The 26,542-nt window shown below is 44.7% G+C and overlaps 1 protein-coding gene and 1 pseudogene across 7 annotated transcripts in view; both read left to right on the top strand.

Annotated features, from left to right (window-relative positions):
* Window positions 1-26,542, top strand: part of LOC126365733 (multiple PDZ domain protein) — a 2,074,088-nt gene that overhangs the window by 1,152,400 nt on the left and 895,146 nt on the right. The gene's annotated exons all lie outside the window — the stretch shown is intronic.
* On the top strand, window positions 23,960-24,077 carry LOC126268279 (5S ribosomal RNA; annotated as a pseudogene).

Raw genomic sequence — 26,542 nt, 5'->3', positions numbered from 1 at the left:
AAGTAAAATTTTAATTGTTGTAGGGGGAACGTCTTACGGTCTACATATCTACCAGAGTAATGAAGCAAAGACGCGTAGCAAACAGATTACAGACGTTTGTAGCCTTATCATTTTGAGTCTTACGAATAATTTTTCTTACCTAACGTTGTCCGTAAAAAGAGAGTTCTTCGACAGCTCAGCAACCAGTTTCCTGTCGGCCAACCACATGAAGTCATTTTTGTCACATGACAATGACTTACGCGAAGGTAAGCTGTGTGTATCGGTAGAACGTTCAACTGGTTGCGACGTCGATGCATAAAATCTGGCATTTCAGTGACGCGTGCTGCAATACAATCAATAGCTAGAAGCCTACTACTTGTCTCTTCCTCTGCCTAATCGCCAAAGACAGTCCTCAGTGAAAAACAGCCACAGAATTCAATAAAATCCAGCATGAACAGAAAAATATCAATAAAATATGTTTACCTTTTAGACTTACAAGTAATCTAGCTTCAACATTATTTTGAATGGATAACTGTCCATCTTCCGAGGTCCTGCGTGTTTCAATAATTTCTGTGAAATTTAGGTTTGGGGCCGGAAAAAACGGGAGTTATAGAATTCTTGCTCCTTCTTGGGTACATTTCTGCATAAGCTCATGTGAAGAGATTTCGCATTGCACGTGTACTTACATCCTTCAAGAGTCGAGGGACGTACAGAATTTTCTACACACAAAAACACGAAATCGCAGTTCCACAAGCGGAAACTGAAGTATAGATCATCGCGTAGGCTAGTCTTCCGAAACAGTGCGTCACGTGTCCTTTGTGGCCCCAGTGCGTCAGAAGACAAGACTGCCGCGCCCGATCTCCTGCCGACAGAGTCTGCCAAGGCCGACCAGGCGGCGTACGTTCTCAGCGCAGGTATCTGACGCACGCACATTTAGAAATCCCAGGCGGCATCTTGGCTAGCAGTAACGTAAATAACTATCTTCACCGTAAAGAAGACTTAAAAGATTTGCTGCCGATCTCAAGAAAGGGAAGCAGTGTCACTAATGACCTTCAGGTACAACGTGAAACACTACATTTCTTTTTTTCTTTGTAAGATCATGGAACTGTTAGTTTTCTGCTGCTGTCCGAGAACTTGCGTTTGCTGCCTCTGTCATGTCATATTGCTATATGGACGACACAGCTTGTTTATGCAGTGCAGCGTAGTAAAAAGGATGATTAATTTGGGGTATAGCACCCATAGACGATAAGATCAATAGAGAGGTCACAAAAACATCTGTGTTACAGAACCAATATACTGATCAACCACAGCATTATGACCTCCTGCCTAATAGTCGGCCGAAGTGGCCGTGCTGTTCTAGGCGCTGCAGTCTGGAACCCCGAGACCGCTACGGTCGCAGGTTCGAATCCTGCCTCGGGCATGGATGTGTGTGATGTCCTTAGGTTAATTAGGTTAACTAGTTCTAAGTTCTAGGGGACTAATGACCTCAGAAGTTGAGTCCCATAGTGCTCAGAGCCATTTGGACCATTTGAAGCTAATAGCTAGTATGTCCTCCTTCGGCACGGACAACAGCGTTTTGTGGCATGGAAGCAATGAGGCCTTGGTAGGTCACTGGAGGGAGTTGGCAGCATATCTGCACCAAAAATCACCTGATCCCTGTAAATTCCGGGGAGGGAGGCGATGAGCTCCGACGCCACGTTCAATCACATCCCAGATGTGTTCGACCGGGTTCAGATGTGGTGACTTGGCGGGCCAGCACATCAATTGGAACTCTCACTGTGTTCCCCAAATCGCCCCATTTGACTCCTGGCCTTGTGACATGGCACATTATCTTGCTGAAACATGCCGCTGCCGTCGGTAAACCTGATCTTCAAGAAGGGGTGTACACGATGTGTAACCAGTGCGCGCTGCACCTTGGCCCTCATGGTACCTTGCAAAGCTCCAACTGGACCCACGGATCTCCATGTGATTGTCCCACAGAGCATAGTGGAGCCGCCGCTAGCTTGTCTGCGTCCTTCAGGTGTTAAGGAAGACGACGGATTCATGACCTCCCATCGGCATGGTGATGAAAGTATGGGGATTCATCAGATCATGCAACGCTCTGTCATTGCGCCAACTTACAGTGCCGGTGGTCACGTGCCCATTTCGGTTGTAGTTGTCGTTGTCACGGTTTTAACAATGGCCCTTGCATGAGTCGTCGGATGCTGAGACCTATCGTTAGTAGTATTCAGTGCACTGTGAGTACAGACACTGATGTTAGTTCCGCCACAGCTCGCCGTTTGCCCTGTTTCACCAGTCTACATCTGCATCTGCAATGAGGGGTGGCCGTCCAACTCTACAACGTCTGGGTGTGTTTACACCTTGTTTACGCCACTGTTAAAGACACCACGGCACTCCTCGAACACCCGACAAGTCGCGCAGTTTCCGAAATGCTCGTGCCGAGCCTCCAAGCCATCACAATGTGCCTTCGGTCAACCTCAGGTAGATCGCACGTTTTCTCCATACTACACACGGCGGCACGCTCACTGATAGTACATGCAGAGTGCGTGTGTCTATGTCATTTCTCGCCTGGAGGGTTTACTGTAATATCGATAGTAGATCGTGTACACGATCAGCCAAAGCATTATGATCCATGGCTAACAGCGTGTTGGTCCCTCTTTGGAAAGAAATGCAGCAGAAATCGTGCGTGACTGAAGTCTTTGGCATGTTTCTGGAAACATTTACAGCCAGACGTCTACGCACATGAATTGAGGTCGGTTGTTAGTGCGGGCGATGGCGTTCCACTTTGGCACGGTGCGTGTTTCGAACAGCCGTTCACCTGGATGACGGCATCGAGCTGGTGTATCAAGAAACGTGATTTATCCGACCAGATGATACGTTTACATTTATCCACGTTCTGTTGTTGTTGTTGTTGTTGTTGTTGTTGTTGTATTCAGTCCTGAAACTGGTTTGATGCAGCTCTCCATGCTACTCTATCCTGTGCAAGCTTCTTCATCTCCCAGTACCTACTGCAACCTACATCCTTCTGAATCTTCTGTAGTCATCTCTTGGTCTCCCTCAAGGTTTTTTCCCTCCACGCTGCCCTCCAATACTAAATTGGTGATCCTTTGATGCCTCAGAACATGTCCTACCAACCAATCCCTTCTTCTGGTCGAGTTGTGCCACAAACTTCTCTTCTCCCCAATCCGATTCAATACTTCCACATTAGTTATGTGATCTACCCATCTAATCTTCAGCATTCTTCTGTAGCACCACATTTCGAAAGCTTCTATTCTCTTCTTGTCCAAACTATTTATCGTCCATGATTCACTTCCATACATGGCTACACTCCATACAAATACTTTCAGAAATGACTTCTTGACACTTAAATCTATACTCGATGTTAACAAACTTCTCTTCTTCAGAAACGCTTCCTTGCCATTGCCAGTCTACATTTTATATCCTGTCTACTTCGACCATCATCAGTTATTTTGCTCCCCAAATATCAAAACTCCTTTACTACTTTAAGTGTCTCACTTCCTAATCTAATTCCCTCAGCATCACCCGACTTAATTCGACTACATTCCATTATCCTCGTTTTGCTTTTGTTGATGGTCATCTTATATCCTCCTCTCAAGACACTGTCCAATCCACGTTCTAATCTCGATAATCTCGTGCTCACTGTAATCATAAGTGACGATATCGTTGGATCACTATGGGAAAAATCGTCTACAGCGGAGCTTCATGTTCAACACTGTTTGCTAAACAATGTGCCCGGAACACTTGTACCCGCTCTGCCAATGCACTCTGTCGGCATATCTGTCACAGATCGCTCCCTCTTCTTTTTACAGAGCAGCCAACCCTCCGAGCTCCATGTTACGTAATGAGGCACGGACGTCCAACATCTTGTCTCCTACTCCTGGTTTCACTGTCCTTCAATCACTTTCCATGCGTGCTTACTACACAAGCAAGCGAACAGCCAAGCAGCTTCGCCCTTTGCGAGAAGCTCGTTCGCAGGCTCCAGACCATAACAAGCAACGATATGTCAAAGGCTCTTATGTCAGTGGAAATGCCCATTTGTGATGCGTCGCTAGAATGATTCCTCATTCGTCTCTGCTCCGCTTATATACGATGATGGATCAAAAGTAATGCTCCCTGTCTCATAAAATATTTAGTAACGGTCATATAACAACGTAATTAGTACAGATCATACAGATACAATGTTGGACTTGAAAGGGTCATTTGATTTCTGTAAGGTCGAGTGCAGCGGTAGAAAGACGATGTCGCCATCGCACTACTGGAAGGGTCCCCTGGTTGTTTCGACAAGTATGGCTGAGCTGACTGGATGATTAGTGTATAGCCTCTTACCGGCGACAAAGTCAAGAATGGAGTAAAGGCTTTGCCTGGACAAGAATGGGGCAAGAAATCGATAGCGGCCATTTAAAAATCTTTAAGTTTAAGTGATAACTATCAAGGCTGCTGCTTGAATGGGGAAAATTGTACTTTAGACGTGTAATTATTAACATTAACGATAATAATTATTAACATTAACAGCAATAATTATTCGAAGCAGGGCTCATTAAGAAGAGAATGCTTTGCAAACTACTCTCTTGAAGATAGATCTGTACACTGGCAATATTTCAAAATTCTAACATATGTGAATGGGGATCACTGCTGCGACGTTTTAAATAGATGAGTATTGAATAAAGAACGCAGCTTCTTGATTTTTGTAGCCTTCCCTCCTGTCAACAGCATTCTTTAACAAAGAGTCGGCCAGCTCGAACGACGGGATTTTCGTCTTGTAGACGAGAGCATTGCCACATCTAAAATTACTCGCTTGTATTTTTCTTATTTCATTTGTACACTCCTGGAAATGGAAAAAAGAACACATTGACACCGGTGTGTCAGACCCACCATACTTGCTCCGGACACTGCGAGAGGGCTGTACAAGCAATGATCACACGCACGGCACAGCGGACACACCAGGAACCGCGGTGTTGGCCGTCGAATGGCTCTAGCTGAGCAGCATTTGTGCACGGCCGCCGTCAGTGGCAGCCAGTTTGCCGTGGCATCCGGAGCTCCATCGCAGTCTTTAACACTGGTAGCATGCCGCGACAGCGTGGACGTGAACCGTATGTGCAGTTGACGGACTTTGAGCGAGGGCGTATAGTGGGCATGCGGGAGGCCGGGTGGACGTACCGCCGAATTGCTCAACACGTGGGGCGTGAGGTCTCCACAGTACATCGATGTTGTCGCCAGTGGTCGGCGGAAGGTGCACGTGCCCGTCGACCTGGGACCGGACCGCAGCGACGCACGGATGCACGCCAAGACCGTAGGATCCTACGCAGTGCCGTAGGGGACCGCACCGCCACTTCCCAGCAAATTAGGGACACTGTTGCTCCTGGGCTATCGGCGAGGACCTTTCGCAACCGTCTCCATGAAGCTGGGCTACGGTCCCGCACACCGTTAGGCCGTCTTCCGCTCACGCCCCAACATCGTGCAGCCCGCCTCCAGTGGTGTCGCGACAGGCGTGAATGGAGGGACGAATGGAGACGTGTCGTCTTCAGCGATGAGAGTCGCTTCTGCCTTGGTGCCAATGATGGTCGTATGCGTGTTTGGCGCCGTGCAGGTGAGCGCCACAATCAGGACTGCATACGACCGAGGCACACAGGGCCAACACCCGGCATCATGGTGTGGGGAGCGATCTCCTACACTGGCCGTACACCTCTGGTGATCGTCGAGGGGACACTGAATAGTGCACGGTACATCCAAACCGTCATCGAACCCATCGTTCTACCATTCCTAGACCGGCAAGGGAACTTGCTGTTCCAACAGGACAATGCACGTCCGCATGTATCCCGTGCCACCCAACGTGCTCTAGAAGGTGTAAGTCAACTACCCTGGCCAGCAAGATCTCCGGATCTGTCCCGCATTGAGCATGTTTGGGACTGGATGAAGCGTCGTCTCACGCGGTCTGCACGTCCAGCACGAAAGCTGGTCCAACTGAGGCGCTAGGTGGAAATGGCATGGCAAGCCGTTCCACAGGACTACATGCAGCATCTCTACGATCGTCTCCATGGGAGAATAGCAGCCTGCATTGCTGCAAAAGGTGGATATACACTGTACTAGTGCCGACATTACTAGTGCCGACATTGTGCATGCTCTGTTGCCTGTGTCTATGTGCCTGTGGTTCTGTCAGTGTGATCATGTGATGTATCTGACCCCAGGAATGTGTCAATAAAGTTTCCCCTTCCTGGGACAATGAATCATGGTGTTCTTATTTCAATTTCCAGGAGTGTATATGTGCTCCTAACCCATTAAATTTTGCCCTGCAGCTCAAATACTGTGAAAACATCTATGTTCTGACAACACATGATGGTCTCAGGAGGAGCAATATATTGCTTATTTTTGTAATCGGTATCACCGAAATCCACAAACACATATGCAAAGCATAGATATACAAAAAGCGAACATTATTCTCCGTTTCCCACTTCATATTTCAGTTAACTCCCTACGAACACACACAACCTCAAAGCTCATGCAACTAGTGGCGCCAAAGTTGGAACTCGCCGAAAGTGTTTAGTTTCACCAACGAGTTGCACAAACGCGCATGCAAAGTGTTCGGTAGCATATTTGCCTGCAACCTAGTGTCGTCGTGTGAACTAGGCTTAATAGGTGCAACTATTATTAACAGCGCTTACAGAGTGCACTAGTGCGCAGTAGTTTTATAATATTATGCCTGACCAACATTAATAGGTGTACTCTAATAAAGAAATAATCGGTAAATAAATGCTAATCTTATCAAAGCAGGTTTAACGCTCCAGCGAAACAAACTGCCGTGGGGAGTGTCAGGTTGAGAAGGGTGCCATCGGCGCCTGAGTGGGAAACTTGTACAAAGTTGTAGCGATCATAATTAGTAGCGAAAACACACACACACAAGTTAATGTATATGGCAATGGACCCAAAAAAGTTCCAGTAAATGTGGGTCCGCAAACGGGCCATTTGCGACATAATTTCAAGTTTGCGGTACGAGCCGCTGCGGACTTTAGTTAGAAATGTTGCTCTAATTAGTATACAGGGTGTTACAAAAACGTACGGCCAAACTTTCAGGAAACATTCCTTACACACAAATAAAGACAATATGTTATGTGGGCATGTGTCCGGAAACGCTTAATTTCCATGTTAGAGCTCATTTTAGTTTCGTCAGTATGTTCTTCTCCCTACGCTCAATGGAGCACGTTATCATGATTTCATACGGGATACTCTACCTGTGCTGCTAGAACATTTGCCTTTACAAGTACGACACAACATGTGGTTCATGCACGATGGAGCTCCTGCACATTTCAGTCGAAGTGTTGGTACGCTTCTCAACAACAGATTCGGTGACCGATGGATTGGTAAAGGCGGACCAATTCCATGGCCTCCACGCTCTCCTGACCTCAGTCCTCTTGACTTTCATTTATGGGGGCATTGGAAAGCTCTTGTCTACGCAACCCCGATACCAAATGTAGAGACTCTTCGTGCTCGTATTGTGGACGGCTGTGATACAATATGCCATTCTCCAGGGCTACATCAGCGCATCAGGGATTCCATGCGACGGAGGGTGGATTCATATGTCCTCGCTAACGGAGGAGATTTTGAACATTTCCTGTAACAAAGTGTTTGAAGTCACGCTGGTACGTTCTGTTGCTGTGTGTTTCAAAAAATCAAATGGCTCTGAGCACTATGGGACTTAACATCTATGGTCATCAGTCCCCTAGAACTTAGAACTACTTAAACCTAAGTAACCTAAGGACATCACACAACACCCAGTCATCTCGAGGCAGAGAAAATCCCTGACCCCGCCGGGAATCAAACCCGGGAACTGCTGTGTGTTTCCATTCCATGATTAATGTGATTTGAAGAGGAGTAATAAAATGAGCTCTAACATGGAAAATAAGCGTTTCCGGACACATGTCCACATAACATATTTTCTTTCTTTGTGTGTGAGGAATGTTCCCCGAAAGTTTGGCCATATCTTTTTGTAACACCCTGTAGATGTATATCAAGTGTAAATTTTTCGAGTAAATCTACATTAGATAAGGCTTAAATTTATCTTAGGCCTTTCCGTAACAATAAATATAATACTACTTCAACACGCTATTAAAATTTCCGTTACAGTAGTCATTCTCATATGACTTTATTTATAAAATTTTGTCTTTCATGGTTTTGTTGTTGTGGTCTTCAGTCCGAAGACTGGTTTGATGCAGCGATCTTTGGTAATATGTCCTTCGCAAGCCTCTTCATGTCTGCATAACCACTGCAACATACAACCATTTGAAACCACTCGCCATATTCCATAACAGCAATTAGGCCTCATACCTCCCTCTGATATAAAATTGACGGTTCCTTGATGGCTCTGGATGTGCCCTTCGTTTTTTCAAGGTGTACCACAAATTTCTTTTTTCCAACTTCGTTTCAGTACCTCCTTATGAATTATTCAGTCTACCCTACCAATCTTCAATATTCTTCCTATAACCCCGCGTTCTGTTATCTTCTTGTCTGCGCTGTTCATCGTCTACGTTTCACTCCCATACAGAGCTACGCTTCATACAAATACCGTCACCTAACATCTAAATTTCATTGGATGTTTACAGAATTCTCCTTTTCAGAAATGTTTTTCTTGTTGTTGCCATTCTGCGTTTTATATCCTCTCCACATCGGCCATATATTATTTTAGTATCCAAACAGCAAAATGTGTGTCATCTGATAATCTAATTTTACTGGCGTCTTCTTCTTCTTCTTCTTCTTCTTCTTCTTGATAGACACTTTGGCCTGGGAGACCATATACGTTCTCTAAATTCCTCCGCCTATCAGTTCTGTTCCTGGCTTTCGCGGTCCATTCTCCTCTTTTAGGCTCATCGCCTCCGTATCCATGTTATCGTCATCCTTCCATCTTGTCTGTGACCTTCCTCGTCCCCTTCTGCCTTCCACAAATCCTGAGAGTGCTACACGTGGTAGGCTTTCCCATCCACATTAATTTGGTGTCCAACTCATACCAATCTTCTTTTCTTCATCTTCCTGGCAATATGAACATGCTAATATACTGTAGGTATATCATCCATTCCTGTGACAGTGTGTCACTCTTGGGGCCAAATATTTTCCTTTAATATCTTTCGCTTGAAGACTAGCGGTTTTTGTTAATTTGTTTTTCCTAATGTAAATGTTTCAGAGCCATGTAGAGCTAACGGGAAAATTGTACTCTGATACAGTCTGATTTTAAAACTTCTCGAAACTGCGATCCTTGCCTTACTCTTAATTTCCAAGCTATTCTGCTCACTAAAAGTGATTCCCAAATATTTAAACACATCTGCTTTTTAAAGGTGAATTCATCAGCTACCAGTGGGGTAACTTGATTTATTTCGAATACATTTCATTACCGTTGTTTAATTTTTTACGTTTATTTTATAGTCTCTCCCAAAACATGCATTGCGTTCAATGAATCGTTCGAGTCCTTTGCCGCCTTTGAAATTGCAATGTCGTCTCCCACCCTCAAAATTTTTATTTTTCTCCTTGATCTGCAATTCCTTTCCCAAATTTCTACTTGGTTTCCTCTGTTGCCTACTCAAAATGCAGATCAAACTACATCGGGGAGAGGCTACACCTCTGTCTGACGCCCTTCACAACTACTGCTTCCTTTTCACGACCTTCGACTCTTTTTAACAGCAGTCTGGTTTCTGTACAGCTCATGAGACAAATTTTCGCTGTGTGTGTTTTATCCCTGCTTCCTTCAGAAGTTCAAATAGCGTAGTCCAGACAACATTGTTAAAAGCTTTCTATAAATTTACAAATGCTATAAATGTAGGTTTGCTGCCTTCAGTCTGTCTTTTACTCCGAATACTAGGGTCAGTTTTGCCTCGCGTGTACTTACACGTCTTCAGAATCCCTACTGATCTATGCAGAAGTCAGCTTCTATTAGTTTTTTCCATTCTTCTGTAAATAATTTGTCAATATTGTGCAACCAGGACTTATTAAACTGATGGCTCGGTAATATTCACACTTGCCAGCACTTGTCCTCTTTGGAAAAGGAATTTTTCGTAACACAAACAAATTTCTATTTTTATTTTCGGCTGCACTGGTACAAATTTTGACCATGTTTATCAATTTTCAACTATTTTGATGGCAAATTTTGACTTTAAGAAGTGCTAGTGACTTTTCTTCCCACGTAACAAACAAATTATGTATTCAAACAGTGTTCAGTGTATAAAACGACTATGTAAAATTAGGTGATATTTTTTGATTTCTGTCCAACTTTTTCCAATGGAAAATAGAATAATTTAACGATTATAAAATTAAAAAGTTCCATTGCTGAACTACAAAAAATAACAAAAATTTTTCATTTCCATTCATTCCACTCATTTTTATAGATCAGTTTTACTGAAGCTAGAACAAAACAATATGTCTTGTTCTTTGTGCTTTAACTAAAGGGTTAAAAAAAAACAGAAATTAGCTTAAATGGAAATTGAGTTATATTTTTATATTTATCGCTAGAATAATATTAAAAATTGACTTCTGTCTATGTAGCACATATTTTAAAAGTAAAAACACTCCATTTTTCACAATCGCTACGTTTAGATTGCTTTTTAAAGGCAGTACCAAAAGTCCAAGAAAAGGCAACTAATGTCTGTTGGAGAGGAGAGGGGGAGGGGGGTGGAGTCACCAGATTATTTGTTACTAGTGTGGAAAAGTGTTTTCGACCCGATCTTGACAATGAGCACAACAAGCTCACAGTGTGTACGCGAGGGTTTGAATCCCGTGCTTTTAAGTCCGCCGTCTGGCTGTGTTGTGGTGTTAGTCAAGCCCGCTTTACGCAAGCAATTTTCTGGTTCAAATTGGTACTCGTTGGGGGTGCGCGTCACGTACTTGCATGTAAATCAACCGCCATCCACGTCTCAAGTGGGTCAGTGACGTCAGTGATCAATTGACTGTGCTGAGTGTGGAGTTCTAAATACAGGATATGCTGCGAGCCACGCGTACTCTGGTGCAGGCAACTGCGGCGTCATCTGCTACCCACGGAAGTTAGCATATTCTCGTTTAGATCACGCTTCTGAAGAGTAACGGATTTTGCGCTTTTGTGTCTTTGTTTTCGTGACACATGACAAAGTTGCACGAGGGCCTTATTCTGCTACTGTTCTCCGAGAAGGGAGTATAAATATCTAGAAGCGAAAGGTATTTATGTTTTCAGTACCCAGATAAATAAAAAGACTGCACTGTGCATAAACAAGAAAAAATAAACATTTTAATGAAAATTGTTTCAACGATGAAAAAATCATATCTATTTAACTAGAAAAATAATTTTCGATGTCATTTCGCACTTACACTCCTGGAAATGGAAAAAAGAACACATTGACATCGGTGTGTCAGACCCACCATACTTGCTCCGGACACTGCGAGAGGGCTGTACAAGCAATGATCACACGCACGGCACAGCGGACACACCAGGAACCGCGGTGTTGGCCGTCGAATGGCGCTAGCTGCGCAGCATTTGTGCACCGCCGCCGTCAGTGTCAGCCAGTTTTCCGTGGCATACGGAGCTCCATCGCAGTCTTTAACACTGGTAGCATGCCGCGACAGCGTGGACGTGAACCGTATGTGCAGTTGACGGACTTTGAGCGAGGGCGTATAGCGGGCATGCGGGAGGCCGGGTGGACGTACCGCCGAATTGCTCAACACGTTGGGCGTGAGGTCTCCACAGTACATCGATGTTGTCGCCAGTGGTCGGCGGAAGGTGCACGTGCCCGTCGACCTGGGACCGGACCGCAGCGACGCACGGATGCACGCCAAGACCGCAGGATCCTACGCAGTGCCGTAGGGGACCGCGCCGCCACTTCCCAGCAAATTAGGGACACTGTTGCTCCTGGGGTATCGGCGAGGACCATTCGCAACCGTCTCCATGAAGCTGGGCTACGGTCCCGCACACCGTTAGGCCGTTTTCCGCTTACGCCCCAACATCGTGCAGCCCGCCTCCAGTGGTGTCGCGACAGGCGTGAATGGAGGGACGAATGGAGACGTGTCGTCTTCAGCGATGAGAGTCGCTTCTGCCTTGGTGCCAATGATGGTCGAATGCGTGTTTGGCGCCGTGTAGGTGAGCGCCACAATCAGGACTGCATACGACCGAAGCACACAGGGCCAACACCCGGCATTATGGTGTGGGGAGCGATCTCCTACACTGGCCGTACACCTCTGGTGATCGTCGAGGGGACACTGAATAGTGCACGGTACATCCAAACCGTCATCGAACCCATCGTTCTACCATTCCTAGACCGGCAAGGGAACTTGCTGTTCCAACAGGACAATGCACGTCCGCATGTATCCCGTGCCACCCAACGTGCTCTAGAAGGTGTAAGTCAACTACCCTGGCCAGCAAGATCTCCGGATCTGTCCCCCATTGAGCATGTTTGGGACTGGATGAAGCGTCGTCTCACGCGGTCTGCACGTCCAGCACGAACGCTGGTCCAAGTGAGGCGCCAGGTGGAAATGGCATGGCAAGCCGTTCCACAGGACTACATCCAGCATCTCTACGATCGTCTCCATGGGAGAATAGCAGCCTGCATTGCTGCGAAAGGTGGATATACACTGTACTAGTGCCGACATTGTGCATGTTCTGTTGCCTGTGTCTATGTGCCTGTGGTTCTGTCAGTGTGATCATGTGATGTATCTGACCCCAGGAATGTGTCAATAAAGTTTCCCCTTCCTGGGACAATGAATTCACGGTGTTCTTATTTCAATTTTCAGGAGTGTAGAAAGAAAGCAAGGATAAAGTGGAAAAAGGCGATGTTTACTACCTTCTAAATATCGTTTGATGTGTAAGGACAGGGTGTTATATTATTATTGTATGTATTAATCCACCCAGAGCGTATTCTGTGGTAAGAATATAGTGTGTGCGGGTGTTTTTCCCTGTGTATTTTCTCAAGGAATTCAGTCGGGCTTAATACGAGGGTCAATGGCTCTGAGCACTATGGGACTCAACATATGTGGTCATCAGTCCCCTAGAACTTAGAACTACTTAAACCTAACTAACTTAAGGACATCACACACATCCATGCCCGAGGCAGGATTCGAACCTGCGACCGTAGCAGTCGCGCGGTTCCGGACTGAGCGCCTGAACCGCTAGACCACCGCGGCCGGCTATGAGGGTCACTCCAAAAGAAATGCACATTATTTTTGTAAAAATACAGATTTCATTCTGCATGTGTGAAAGTTTTACAGTGTGAAATACATCCTTTCCGCTTGTCTTCAAACTTAGTTCAACCTGTTACCGTGAGTGGCACCGTCACAGCATGTCTTTAAGATGGCTGCTACACTTGACGTTCGTCAGAAGCAGCGTGCTGTCATAGAATTCCTGTGCTGTGAAAACGAGACAGTGGGAAACATCCAGAAGGGGTGGAAAAAGGTGTATGGAGGTGCCACCTGTCGATCGCAGTGCAGTTAGTCGGTGGGCAAGCAGGTTACGTGATGAAAGCGGGCACGGCAATATTGAGTGTTGTCCTCCCAGGACACTGCACACTGCACACACTCCAGACAATGTGCAGAGAGTTAACGAATTGGTGACTGTTGACAGACGCATCACAGTGAACGAATTGCCACACTACATTGGGATAGGGGAAGGAAGTGTTTGCAGAATACTGAAAGTGTTGGCGTTAAAAAAGGTTTGTGCCAGGTGGTTTCTCAGGATGTTGACAATGGCTCACAAAACTCGGATGGACAACACTAAAACACCCGCTTTATTGTCCTGAGCCTCCATGTGACTATAATCTCTTTGGGAAACTGAAAGACTCTCTTCGTGGAACAGTGTTTGAAGATGATGACTCCCTTGTGCATGCTGCCAAATAGTGGCTCGAACAGGTTGGTTCAGAATTTTACCGTGCGGGTATATAGGCGTTGGTTCCAAGATGGCGTAAGGCAGTTGAGAGGGTTGGAAATCATGTGGAGAAATGAAAATATTGTTCCTAAAGGATGCATCTACACACTAAAACTTTCAATCATGTAGAATAAAAGACGGATTTAAAAAGAATAGTCTGCATTTCTTTTGGAGTGACCTTACATAATACTGAAACGACCTGTATATATTTTCTTCGACAGATAAACGTAGATGTTTTCAAACGTATGGACGACAATTTGGCTATGCTTCTAGTTTTCATGAGTGTGGAGAATGTACCGAATGACATTTGTCGAGAACGTCTGCTATGAATTTTGCTTTGAACCTTAATAACTCTGTGATCATTGCTTGTTTCTACATTCTGTTATTACATTCTGTCTCTTCGTAAAAAAATTCGTTCCTCATGACCTCATTTTCTCTTTCTGGAGCCATAGAAGACAGCCTTCAAAACACACGCAATTTTGGCACTGACGCGTAAACACCAACAATAATTAGTTACAGGCGAGAGTCGGCCAGGGGCGCTGCAGCAGACACTTGCCACGAGTGGCAAGAAGAAAGAAGTCGCTCTTGTAAAAGAGGCTTTAACTGCAGGGAATTCCAGGAAGGATCGGCTGTGCTTTCAGATTTTTCGACTTGCTTCTGTTCTCTCTCTCTCTCTCTCTCTCTCTCTATCTATCTATCTATCTCTCTCTCTCTCTCTGTCTCTCCTCTCTCACTTACTCGTTCACTGGTGTATGTTGTTAGCTGGAAGATGTATTAGCTCGCGAAATTGCATTTAGGAAGAAGAAAGGATGCGGGAAAGGGTTGGGAGCGTCTGGTGGGAATGGGCCTGCCACCCTCAATGGCAGTGTTTATCAGGAGGCGCTTATCTGCTGGGCTCGCTCCCCGCTGCCGCACAGGTTATCTGAGAGGAAGGTGGGCGCCAGAGTATAACGCCGCCAGCACCGAGCACTCAGGTACTGCATCACGGCCCACAGATGACCCCTGGCGGAGGTAAGGGGCGGCGTGTGGCCGTAGTGAGGTAGCGAGAGTGCCGGGGGGCGGCCAGAGTCGTATAGGGGAAATGCGAAAGGTGGGAAAGGGGACCCTCCTGGCCTGGTTAGCTACGCGAGGCTGACGGCCAGCGCGGGATGAATAATGCAAGGAGGCGTCTGTCTCTTCGCCGGACGTCTCGCTTCTACGAAAGGAACTGCACCGGTATAGAGAAATAGGGGCCATTGCCATGAAACGTAGACAGTGGCAGGACATAAAAATGCATGAAAATAAGCCCTAGACGAATAATTGAAGGGATGGTTTCCAAACTCTCTTAAGCCTACGAAATGGTGGAACGCAGAATGAAACTCATTTGCTACTACAACTGAAAATCGTGAGACAGAGCCACGACTTCTGTCGTAAGTCGGCGCCCCCGCTCCTTATGTTGGATATCGCATCACGCATCACGCATAACAGTGACACGATTACAATTACCATACGTTCCTCCCCCAGAAATTATTTGACGCCAGTCTCCTTTTCTTATGCTGCACGTGCCGGGTCCACAGTGTCGCTCCGATGCGCCCCTTGTGTTGTCATCTTCAAGTTCGAAACGGCGGTCGTGCACCGTCAGCCTCGATTTTGTCGATTCAAATGGTTCAAATGGCTCTGAGCACTATGGGACTTAACATCTGTGGTCATCAGTCCCCTAGAACTTAGAACTACTTAAACCAAACTAACCTAAGGACATCACACACATCCATGCCCGAGGCAGGATTCGAACCTGCGACCGTAGCAGTCGCGCGGTTCCGAACTGCGCGCCTAGAACCGCGAGACCACCGCGGCCGGCTCGATGTTGTCGGTCCAGCGCTTACACTGAAGTGGCAAAAGCCGTGGGATACCTCCTGACGGGTCGCGCCTCCTTTTGCTCGGCGTGGTGCAGCAAGACAACAAATCGTTGGGAACTTCCTGGCAGAATAAAACTGTGTGCCGGACCCGAGACTTGAACTCGGGACCTTTTCCTTTCGCGGGCAAGTGCTCTACCAACTGAGCTACCCAAGCACGACTCACCCCTCCTCCTCACAGCTTTACTTCCGCCAGTACCTCGTCTCCTACATTCCAAACTTTACAGAAGCTCTCCTGCGAACCTGATAGAACTAGCACTCCTGAGAGAAAGGATAGGGCAAGTATCGCAGGAGAGCTTCTGTAAAGTTGGAAGGTAGGAGACGAGGTACTGGTAGAACTAAAGCTGTGAGGACGGGGCGTGAGCCGTGCTTGGGTAGCTCAGTTGGTAGAGTACTTGCCCGCGAAAGGCAAAGGTCCCGAGTTCGAGTCTCAGTCCGGCACACGGTTTTAATCCGCTGCAGAGTTTAAATCTCATTCTGCAAGTCGTTGGGAGTCCATAATTACCAAAGTGTTCCCGGTGCAGGATGTACTGCACTGACTCACATCTCGATTATGTCGCACAAATGTTCGATGGCATTCGTGTCGGGCGATGTGGATGGCGAAATCATTCACTCTAGCTGTCCAGAATGTTGTTCAACCCAATTTGCGCATTGTCTTCAATAAATACGGTTATGCCGGTCGTCTAAGAGTCTAACCGATATGGTCATTAGGCCAGCAGGTGATGTCGTGGTGTCAGCAAAGGCACTCGCCTCGGTCGCCTGCTGCCACAGCCAATTAACGACAGCTTTCACCGCACAGTCCTGACGGATACGTTCGTCGTATGTCACACATTAATTTCTGCGATTATTTTACGGTGTTGCTTGTCTGTTAGCACCGACAACTCTATGGAAACGGCACTGCACTCGGCCCTTAAGTAAAGGCCGTCGGTCACTCCGTTGCCCGTCGTGGTAGTTAATGTCTCAAATCTGGTATTCTCGGCACACTCTTGACACTATGGATCTCGGAATATTGAATTTCGTATCGATTTCCGGAATAGAATGTCCCATGTGTGTAGCTGCTGTTGAAGCAGGTATCGATCAGATGCCGGAAATAGCCAACAGTGGGAATGAACAGTTCGTTTCTACTAAAACAGTAATATATTTTACACAATTTGTCTTCAGTGACTAGTTTCTTCAGGCAGATGTTGAGCAGTAGCGCCTTTTCCTTTCCTTTCTTTTTTTCACTATGAAAAATAACATAACAGCTCTTTTTTTCGTGCAAACTAGAGAGCAAAATAAGGAAATGATCAAACTTGAAAAATACGAGCAACCATAGTGAACGGTTCTCTTATGTAAAGATACAAATATTGAAATAAAATCATCTCAAAGAAAGCTGAAACGCAGCAGATGGTTCTTGCATGGCCATTGAAAGCTTGGTGAAAGCTCGTAGCCCATAAATGTGACCGTCGGATTTTCATATATGTCTTACATAGAGCTGCTCTAGCTGAGGCCCACGAGAAAGTTGGGCCGTGGCGCATACGTCAACAGCAGGTCTCACGAGTACGAGCAGCCGTCTCCGGCGTGGAGCGAGTAATTATTCCAGACGAGTTTAATTATTTGACTGCGCGCTTAAATGCAAGCAAGCTCTCGATGGCACACGAAAAAGTTAAGACCTGTAGTGGGTACGTTTTCAGTTCCATATTGATTTCCCGTGGGTCGTGTACGGATCCGAGTGTTCGCGAAGTGTGGCGGACAAGCTGACTACTTTGACGTCACAGCTGCTAGGCGAATGCCGTATTTCTTGTGGGCCACGGCTCTAGCTTGGTGACGTAACACGAATTGTCACTTGTCTGAGGCTCTATGGGGAATAGGCTATGGATGAAACTGCTCTTGGCAAAACACAGAATGGTATAACAATCGAAAGTAAGCATAGTAACGTTAGCTGAAGACCTATAGATAGCGAGCCGGCAAGGAGTAAAAACGTGAGGTAAGAGAGTTCCTTTACGAGGTGTGCACGAGAGAGAGGCTGGAAGGTCGGAGTTGGAGCAGTGCCCACGGCGTGATGGGCAACCTGTTTGTGAAACAAAGCACGTGGCCGCAGCCCAGATCTGGCTTTGTAAACCTTACTTAAATTTCTTTGCCGCACTGCATAAGTGTCTTGCTCGCAACTCGAGTTTTTTTTTTTTTTTTTTTTTTTTTTAATTACAGCACCACGAAGATCCTGCAGACTCAACCTCACTTTCAGATGAGATTATTTTTCTGTATGCAAATGATTTGAAAGCATTTCGATGGTTAATGTGACCTTTCTTGATGAAGGCGTACATTAGTTCGTGTACGCCTTAATTGCCGACAGCATGTGTCGGCCACATAGAGAACTCATTTGGTTAACTCCAACTGCAGAGCATGTAGGTCCTGATGATTTTAATGTATTTTCAACAAGCTATTTTTGATGGTCTGATGGCTGGGAACAAGCATAACCCATGGTGAAAACCGAAACACTCCTCCGATTGAAATTGCGACTATGCCACTATTATTGCTGGCCATTTGCATCCCCGAGTACTTTGTCTGCCGACACGTTCCCTGGCAGCAGAACTGACCTTGCCACATTGCCATAACGAAACTTTATGAAAGCCAGATGAGGCTGATTTCGCAGAATTTGCACGTCGAACTCATCAGCGATGTAAAGACATCTTAGAACACACGAAACGTAATCTTCTGAGCCAAGTGGCAGAACGATCAAGATTCTTAGAGATTCTGGTCTCCTAGTTGGATAGAGCGGAGTTCAGACCCCTGTCGGTCCGTCCTGGTTTATATTTTCAATCGTTTCTTTAAACTACTTCGCGTGAATGACGGCAGTGGTCCACGTATAAATGCCACGACAGCTTTGCTTCCCTGTTCATGTCCACTGGAATAATGCTCCGTCACCAGTGTGCTCTTTGTCGACGCAATATGCATCATTATTAGTCCTTCCTCTTACCGCACAGGAATTCTGCGAAAGTGCGTTGGACATCTGGTATCTCTTCTTCACGTGATCATGTGCCAGGAGCGTCTAGCATCGACGTCACAAGACAGTATACGTATTTTTTGTTGGAGATGTAGATCAATATACAACTATCACATGGTAATATATTGAAAATAATCAGTGTATTCCAATATAATAACGAGAATATTCTTTTATCCTTTGATCATTTCGTACGAAGCTACATACCACACAATTTGTAAAAAAGTATACAGTCTGCCTCACAGAATAGAAAATCATTTGTAAACTGATCCGTGTCTTCTAATTAGATATAGAAACACCGAAATACTTACGTTGTTCTTCGTAAACACATCGTATCATCGCTAGGGTCATAGCTGAACACGACTTTGAACCCCGTCCTCCCGAATGCCAGTCAATCTTCTTAAGCACCACAAAGTACTCGCATATCCCTCTCTGAGACTGAAGCACACTCCGCAATGCGATCACAGTACCATCCCTTTCTGACAAGCGGTACCGTAAATGTCCCAGCTTAACGACTCGCGCGCTGTCACAGAAGAATCATTTGTGTCGGTGAGTAAGCTGGAGCACCGGGAACGTCTGCGGACGAGTGGAAATATTAGTCATTATGTGGCAAAGGCAAAAGCCTGTGTCTCTCGTGTTGAAATGGAAACGATGTCGAATCGACTCTGAACGAATCTAGGAGACGCTGTTTTTCAGATTTTTTATTCTTTACAGTGGAAATCTCCCTGACGCTCAACGCTGCACAACTAATTAAATATAGATTACACTGTTTTACTGACGTATTTTACTTACCTAGCCTTGCAAAATACGTAATTTGCGTTCCATAACTTTATTGCGGGACAGTAGATCTTTTGGTATCGTCAGGAATAAAAGCTGCTCTCTCTACAGGTAGCGCACCACCGCTTCACTGCGATTTAGCTGTCGTGCTCAGTGGCGAGGAACACAGTTTGCTTGGAAGAGGTGAATTTAATTACTGGAGCAGATAATAGAAGTCGTGGACGCCGAAAATGTCCAAACCTTTCTACGTAGGATTCAACTTTGGCGAGCTATATATAAAGACCTTCTGAGGTATGAGGTCACAGTATTAGTTCCACATTGCGCTCTATTTCGTCGTCGTTGCGTCTATTTATCATAACTTTCCCGGAATGGGTGAAGCAAGGAGTAGGGATGTATTAATCCCACATTCGGTCTATTAGGTCTTGGTATATGTAGTCCGTCGTAGCGCTTGTGCAATGTAGTATTGTGTTCGCCTCATTACGAACAAATATGGAACTAAAGGAAGAGGCAGTGCGTAAGATGATATCATGACTAAAGTTATTCTCCTTGAGAAGTACCACGACATTCATAGAACTTAACTGTGTTCATTCGACTGACAGATCGTCAACCGTGTCCTCGCCACATGGCAAGAGGCGATAGTTCCGTACTTAATCACAATCAAGCACTGCAGGGGAGAGGGGGGGGGGGGGGGTGCCACTTTCGCCTTGCCTTGCCATGAAAATAGCTTCCCATCAAGAATCGACGCTGCTTTCTCAGGGCGAGCACCACCGCTTCTCTGCCACTGAGCATTCGAGGTCAAGGGAAGGAAGACACTTTGCATGACGGAGTGGAATTTAATGTCTGTAACGGATAACCGAAATTGTGAGTGCCAGAGATTTTGGAAACCTCTACCGTACAATTCAAATTTGGCGAGCTGCAGCTACATACCTCCCTGATATCGTACTCTCCTAGAATTGACAAATAGAGAGGTGTGCAAGCTCGAAACGAGTCCTCGCCCCCCATTAGAAGAAATACAGAAACGGAGCTCGAGCCGCAGCGTCGGTAACTTTTCTATTTGAACGATCATGAAGAAAACAACTGCATGTCAATGGTAACTAGACGATTCAGCATCCCCAGAGTGCAATAAAAGTATTCCGGAATCCCTGATGAGACACTCTTGCATATAGCGTAAGCGAGCTCGATATATGAAGGTGTGTTGAACGCAGATCGAATCCACACTGCTTCTGTAATGACCGTTATGTCGGCGAGATGTCAAACCCCAAATATAGACGCTGAGCTGATTGCAGCGGGAAAAATTGTAACTTTAACAATCACTATATACAGCTTGAGTTTGTTTTGGTGCCGGGTTATTCACGGGGTTTCGCTTTTTCCTTGGTGCGGCAGTGATTTCGGCCCCGTCTAGTAGTCAAAGTGGACCTGAGAATTTACAGAACAATCCCAAAATAGTCCACAATTTATACTATGTCCCTTCATCGTATTTTATCGAACTGTAGGTAGGGACCGTCCGAAAACACTGGCGTACGGATTCTGGCGCCTGTTACCAGCACAAAATAAACACGGTTGCAGTACACCTGTCAAACATCCGTCCCCAATTCCCACAAGTTCGCCTACCTCTCCTGCTGAGCAACTTAATCGTCTTATCAATCAAAGACTACCCGTTACGGCTTGCTAAGGCCACATCCAATTTTACAATTCAGACTTTTTTCTACTTCAGATTGTTAATTTTCAACGCCTGACATTATCGATACAAGAACAAAGATAGTGTTGTGAGAATTTTCTAATTTTGTTCCCTAACTCGTTACATATCTCAATAATATCAGCTTAATCGGGTCAATGAAGTAATAAGAATGATGGGTGTTATATCAATATAGGTCATGAGTAAGTGACGGTAATTTTTCTATACATTATTTAATTTTTAAGTATTCCTACTTGAGAGCGAGGAAAGGGAAAGGAGGCTGACAGAGATTCAAAACTCGCGGGCGGAGCGTCTTTGGAGGATTACCATCGCAGCGGCAGATATTACTGTCGCAAGCTTCGAGATTTAATTTAAGTGATATTAAACTGTCAAACAAGTCTGTGTTCATTTGCACTTACCTTCTTTGTGTACGTTCTATGCCCCCTTTTAGTCTGGCCTGAAATGAGGTCCAGAAACTTGAGCAGTTTTCAAGCATATGATTTAGCCGTGTTTCGTATGCAATCTCTTTTATTATTTACGTTACCTACCTCTGCATGTGGTTACTTCCAAATATTCATATATCATGACTGACTTTAGTGGTGGCTCATTAATCATATAACTGAAGGAAACCGTATTTTTACGTTCAGCAACGTGCAGTACTTTGCGTATCTCTACATTAAAAACTAGTTTCATGTCTTACGTATCAGGCTGACATTTCGTTGAGATTTAACTAGATACTTCTGGAACTTTCGGGATATAATTTCCTTTTAAATATCTGCGTCATATGCGAAACGCCTTAGATTGTCGATGATAATGTCCTCTAAATCATTAACGTACAACATGAACAGAACGGTCCTATTACACTCCCCTAGGTCACATAAGATATTACTTCAGTTTATTTAGATGACTAATGTGTGCATACATGAAATTATTTGCAACAATTTATTTATTAATGAGATTTATTCAACGCTTCAGGTATAGATATGGGTGTCAAGTACAGAACTCGTTGTCAAAGTACGTGAAATGTATGGAATCGTTTCACAATAAATGCAGATGCGAATGCGCTTATATTTGTTTAACACAGTTTAATCAATCAATTGGGCCCAGATAGCCAATGTGGCTCTGTGTAATCAGATAAATACCAACGAAGTTGTTGCGGCAATTATTGTCACAGTTATTGACAGGAGCAGAGCGACTGGTGTGTTGTATCCTACAGTGGATGTCCTAATTACGAAACCTGATTGCTTCAGTTTTGTTCGCGATGAGCTCGCAGATTGTATGCTTCCGCCACGGGATCGAAGAGAACTGGTTCCATTCGCTGGTTATTACTTGGCTGCCAAAGAGGAACTGATTAATCTCAGAATAATAATGTGCTAAAAGACTGCAGATCGGCTCATAAATCTTAATTAAGTTCTTTCACAAAGCCACTTCGCTCAAAAAAGAACATTGCTGCGTCACCTTTCATAGATTCGTGCTTACAACTTGCTGAAAGTGGATGTTGATGATAAAATCGTTGTTAGTAGTTACTCAGGTGGCGTAGGTCGTGAAAGATTTTGTATATCTCTGCGACTGTACACGTTACCAGAGTAAATTACAAATTTGTGCATTGGTAATTCGTTTTTCTCTGAGACACTACAGTTATTTTGTTAATACAGCAGATCATACCTTCTTTTTGTCAGAACTTGGTCCAGAGCGCTACGTGACATGAGTGAAGATTATGGTTTAACATCGCGTCGATGACGAAGTGATTAGAAAAGGTGCTCGAATTTGATTGGGGAATAATGGGGAGGTAATCGGTTTGCCCTCCTCGAAGGGACGATCGCAGCATATAATGTAAATTATCATGATTACATTGAATCACCAGTGAACAGGCCCGTACGTAATGTGTACAGAGAAGGGTCGGTGTGCAGTGATTTTGAATTGTCGTTCTGAAGTTGTACGCGGCATCTAAAATTGGGAAGCGTTCGTACGGTATATGGAAAACAGTTCGACGTAAGTATATAAGGTCCGCTTAAAGGAGATAGTAGAAATGGTGACCAAGATGAACAACTCGGACGCCCGTCTGCATACACGGTGGTAATGTTGTACATGTACGTAGTTTGGTTGCAACGAATAGGCAAGGGTGATTTCCTGAAGCGAGACGCGCCTTTCAGAATAACTACACGTTTATCGAGGTAATGGAGGTAAGTGGGGGGGGGGGGGGGGAATATAATTGTTGAGGGAGGCCAAGGACTACAGAAAGCAGTTCACTTGGATGTAGAGTACACTAGTTATGAAAAGCCTTGACAAGGTACACTAGAGTAAAGAAATCCATCAAAACAGTCTTCGGACATAAAGTTACTTGATAAACAACAGCATGCGGCTATCGATGGAATGGTTTACGAAAGACTTTGGCTTCAAAAAGGAACGTAAACTTCTGTGTTCGCGACTAATTGTCATTTAGAACCAATAGATCAACGGACGATTGTGAGAAGAATAAGAAACTAAATGAGAAACTTGTTGACACAATAAAAAGAGAAGGGTAGGACCTAGTAAAGAAAGTTATAAAAACATTTCGCGACAGCTGCTATAGATGATTGCTAAGTTATCATGAGTTACTTCCATAGAAGTGAAAAAGCGAGGCATGATCGTTGCCTGGCATCTTCTTTCTCAGCATTGTACTCACATGTTTCACAGGAACTGTGCACATTTTGTAGTACTTGTTTTGAGTCATTTGATGATTCTAAGCATAAGAACAATTCACTCCAGAATTCTTAGATCGCATTAGTTAATCGTGAGGCAACGGCCTTGCCACAGTGGATACACCGGTTCCCGTCAGATCACCGAAGTTAAGCGCTGTCGGGCGTGGCCGGCGTTTGGATGGGTGACCATCCGGGCAGCCATGCGCTGTTGTCATTTTTAGGATGCATTCAGCCTCTTGATGCCAACTGAGGAGCTACTCGACCGAATAGTAGCGGCTCCGGTCGAAGAAAACCATCATAACGACTGGGGGAGCGTTGTGCTTGCCCACATGCCCCTTCTATCCGCGTCATCATCGGATGGTCCCGATGGGCCATTTGTGGCCTGAAGACAGAGCGCTTTATTAGTTAATCGTCTTTTTGTCATTTCCATTGTTGCCCTTGAAGACAGACCAAAGAATGATAAACTTGCTAACAAATGTTGGCGAACTCTCTAAACTCTCCGTGTCATCACTAATTATTAAAATTTTGCGTAAATATTCTCTGGTGATTATGCATCGATACCCATAGCAATAGGAACGTATTTAAATGTGAAATATGGAGGCTGGGAATCGTCACAAGCGAGTCACTTTAGCTCGCTGCAAAAATATAGAAGTAGTGCGTTCTGCGTCGTGGAAAATCACACATAGTAAGTGTTATTATTGTGATCTTCAGTTCAAAGGCACTTGATACTGCTCCCCATGCTGCTCTGTCTTACGCACATCTGTTGATCTCGGCATAACTACTGCAACCTACTTCTTCTCGAACCTGCAAATACTTCTCTCCATCACAAAATTTACTTTTACTTGATGCCTCAGGATGTTTTCTGTGAACCTATCCCGTCTTGCGGCCAAACTGCGTGATATATTTATTATTCCCCGATTCGATTTAGTACGTCATTGTTAGTTGTCAGGTCTTCCAATAAATTTCTCGGCATTCTTTTGCAACACTACATTTAAAAAGCGTCTATTCTCTTATTGTTGCACTGTCTATCGTCAAATTCTACACAAATAGATTTTTAGAATGTTAAGTATCCTGAAAAAACACATTCCATACCCTGTTTTTGTGTATGACGAGACGTCTCAGGATTGCATGCCAAATGTAAGATCAATAGAACAGGAGCCGCAGGATGTTGTGTGCGTCCACAGCTAATTTACATAGCGATATACATTTCAGAAAGGTGAATCACAGTGCTTGGACGGAGGGAAGGAATCCATCTGACGATGTGGCAGGACAGCCGCATTTAAAATGTAGATTTGCTACTCAGAAACACACGGACTCGCCGTCAATTTCACTTCCTGTCCACGGAAAGCGTTAAAAGTGATTTGCATATTTCAATGGCGGTAACACTAGCGTTGTCGGAAAGCAGCGTGCAGTATGACCTCAACAAATTATGAATCATTTTTATTTCTCGGCTTGGAATTTCATTCAGAACTGTCATCCACGCAAAGTTTTTTATGCTTGTGTGTGTATGTGTTTTTTTTCTGGGCCTTCAGATTTCTGATTTCCAGCAGCTGTCTTCACAATGGCATAATATATGACAAGTGCGAAGCTTGATACGAATGAATGTTTCTCACAGTATATAACCGAGATACAATTTTTTGCCGTTTTTTGTGACTGTGCTCTTGGCAGAATTACATCAGTTTCATTCAGCTTAGAGGGAGCTAAAGTTTACAATAGACATGTTCTTACGATCCTTAGGAAATCACCCCCGCGAGGTATGACACAAAAGGAACGAAACAGATTCTGCAATTCAGTGTAGATAGGAGTTTACGTTACGGAAGGTTTCCAGTCACGAGACTGACCGTCTTCCAATGACACTTTATAAAGACATAAAATAGTTGGACGAAAATATTTAAACAGCCACCAAAGTGTGTAATGTATTCTGTAATATAATGTAGGATCACCACTGTTATAGGCCTTTATCCGCTTAGGCATTAATAAATAAATATTGAGTGTGCTGAAAAATTGGTTTTAATACTAATTCTTACGAAAATCTACACATGCTCAGGGAGGTATGCGAGAGGTGCACAGAGCATAGGTTGTATCGAGGTCCGGTGGCGATAATTACGAAGGCTATCAACAAAGTACATAACGTTTTGGAATTAAAAATAAATAAAGTATTGGAAATTTTTTTAATTATATACAGATGAAAGCCACACTTAAATACAACTTTTCTATATAGTTGCCATTTCAATTAAGGCACTTACCGTAGCGATGGACGAGCTTGGAAATTCCTTCGTCCCAAAATTCGGCCGCCTGGTCGAGCGGTTCTAGGCGCTTCAGTCTGGAACAGCGCGACCGCTACGGTCGCAGGTTCGAATCCTGCCTCGGGCATGATTGTGTGTGATGTCCTTAGGTTAGTTAGGTTTAAGTAGTTTTAAGTTGTAGTAGACTGATGACCTCATATGTTACGTCCCACAGTGCTCAGAGTCATTTGAACCATTTTTTGATAATTATTAGTAGTTTTTCTAGTATCCTACCAATGAACTGGAGTGTCACAGAGGCACACTGTTACATAAGTTGTTACAGTGATACGTGTGTGTCCGGAGTTGTTTGTAATGGTGTCTACAAATAGTCCAATGCTGGATCAACATGTCAGCAAACAACAGGTCAAAAGTCTTACTGACGCAATGAACAGTT

This window comes from Schistocerca gregaria, chromosome 4, assembly GCF_023897955.1.
Source record: "Schistocerca gregaria isolate iqSchGreg1 chromosome 4, iqSchGreg1.2, whole genome shotgun sequence".
Classification (NCBI taxonomy): domain Eukaryota; kingdom Metazoa; phylum Arthropoda; class Insecta; order Orthoptera; family Acrididae; genus Schistocerca; species Schistocerca gregaria.
Note: the sequence above shows the minus strand (reverse complement) of the source record. Positions and strands in the feature narration are given on the sequence as shown.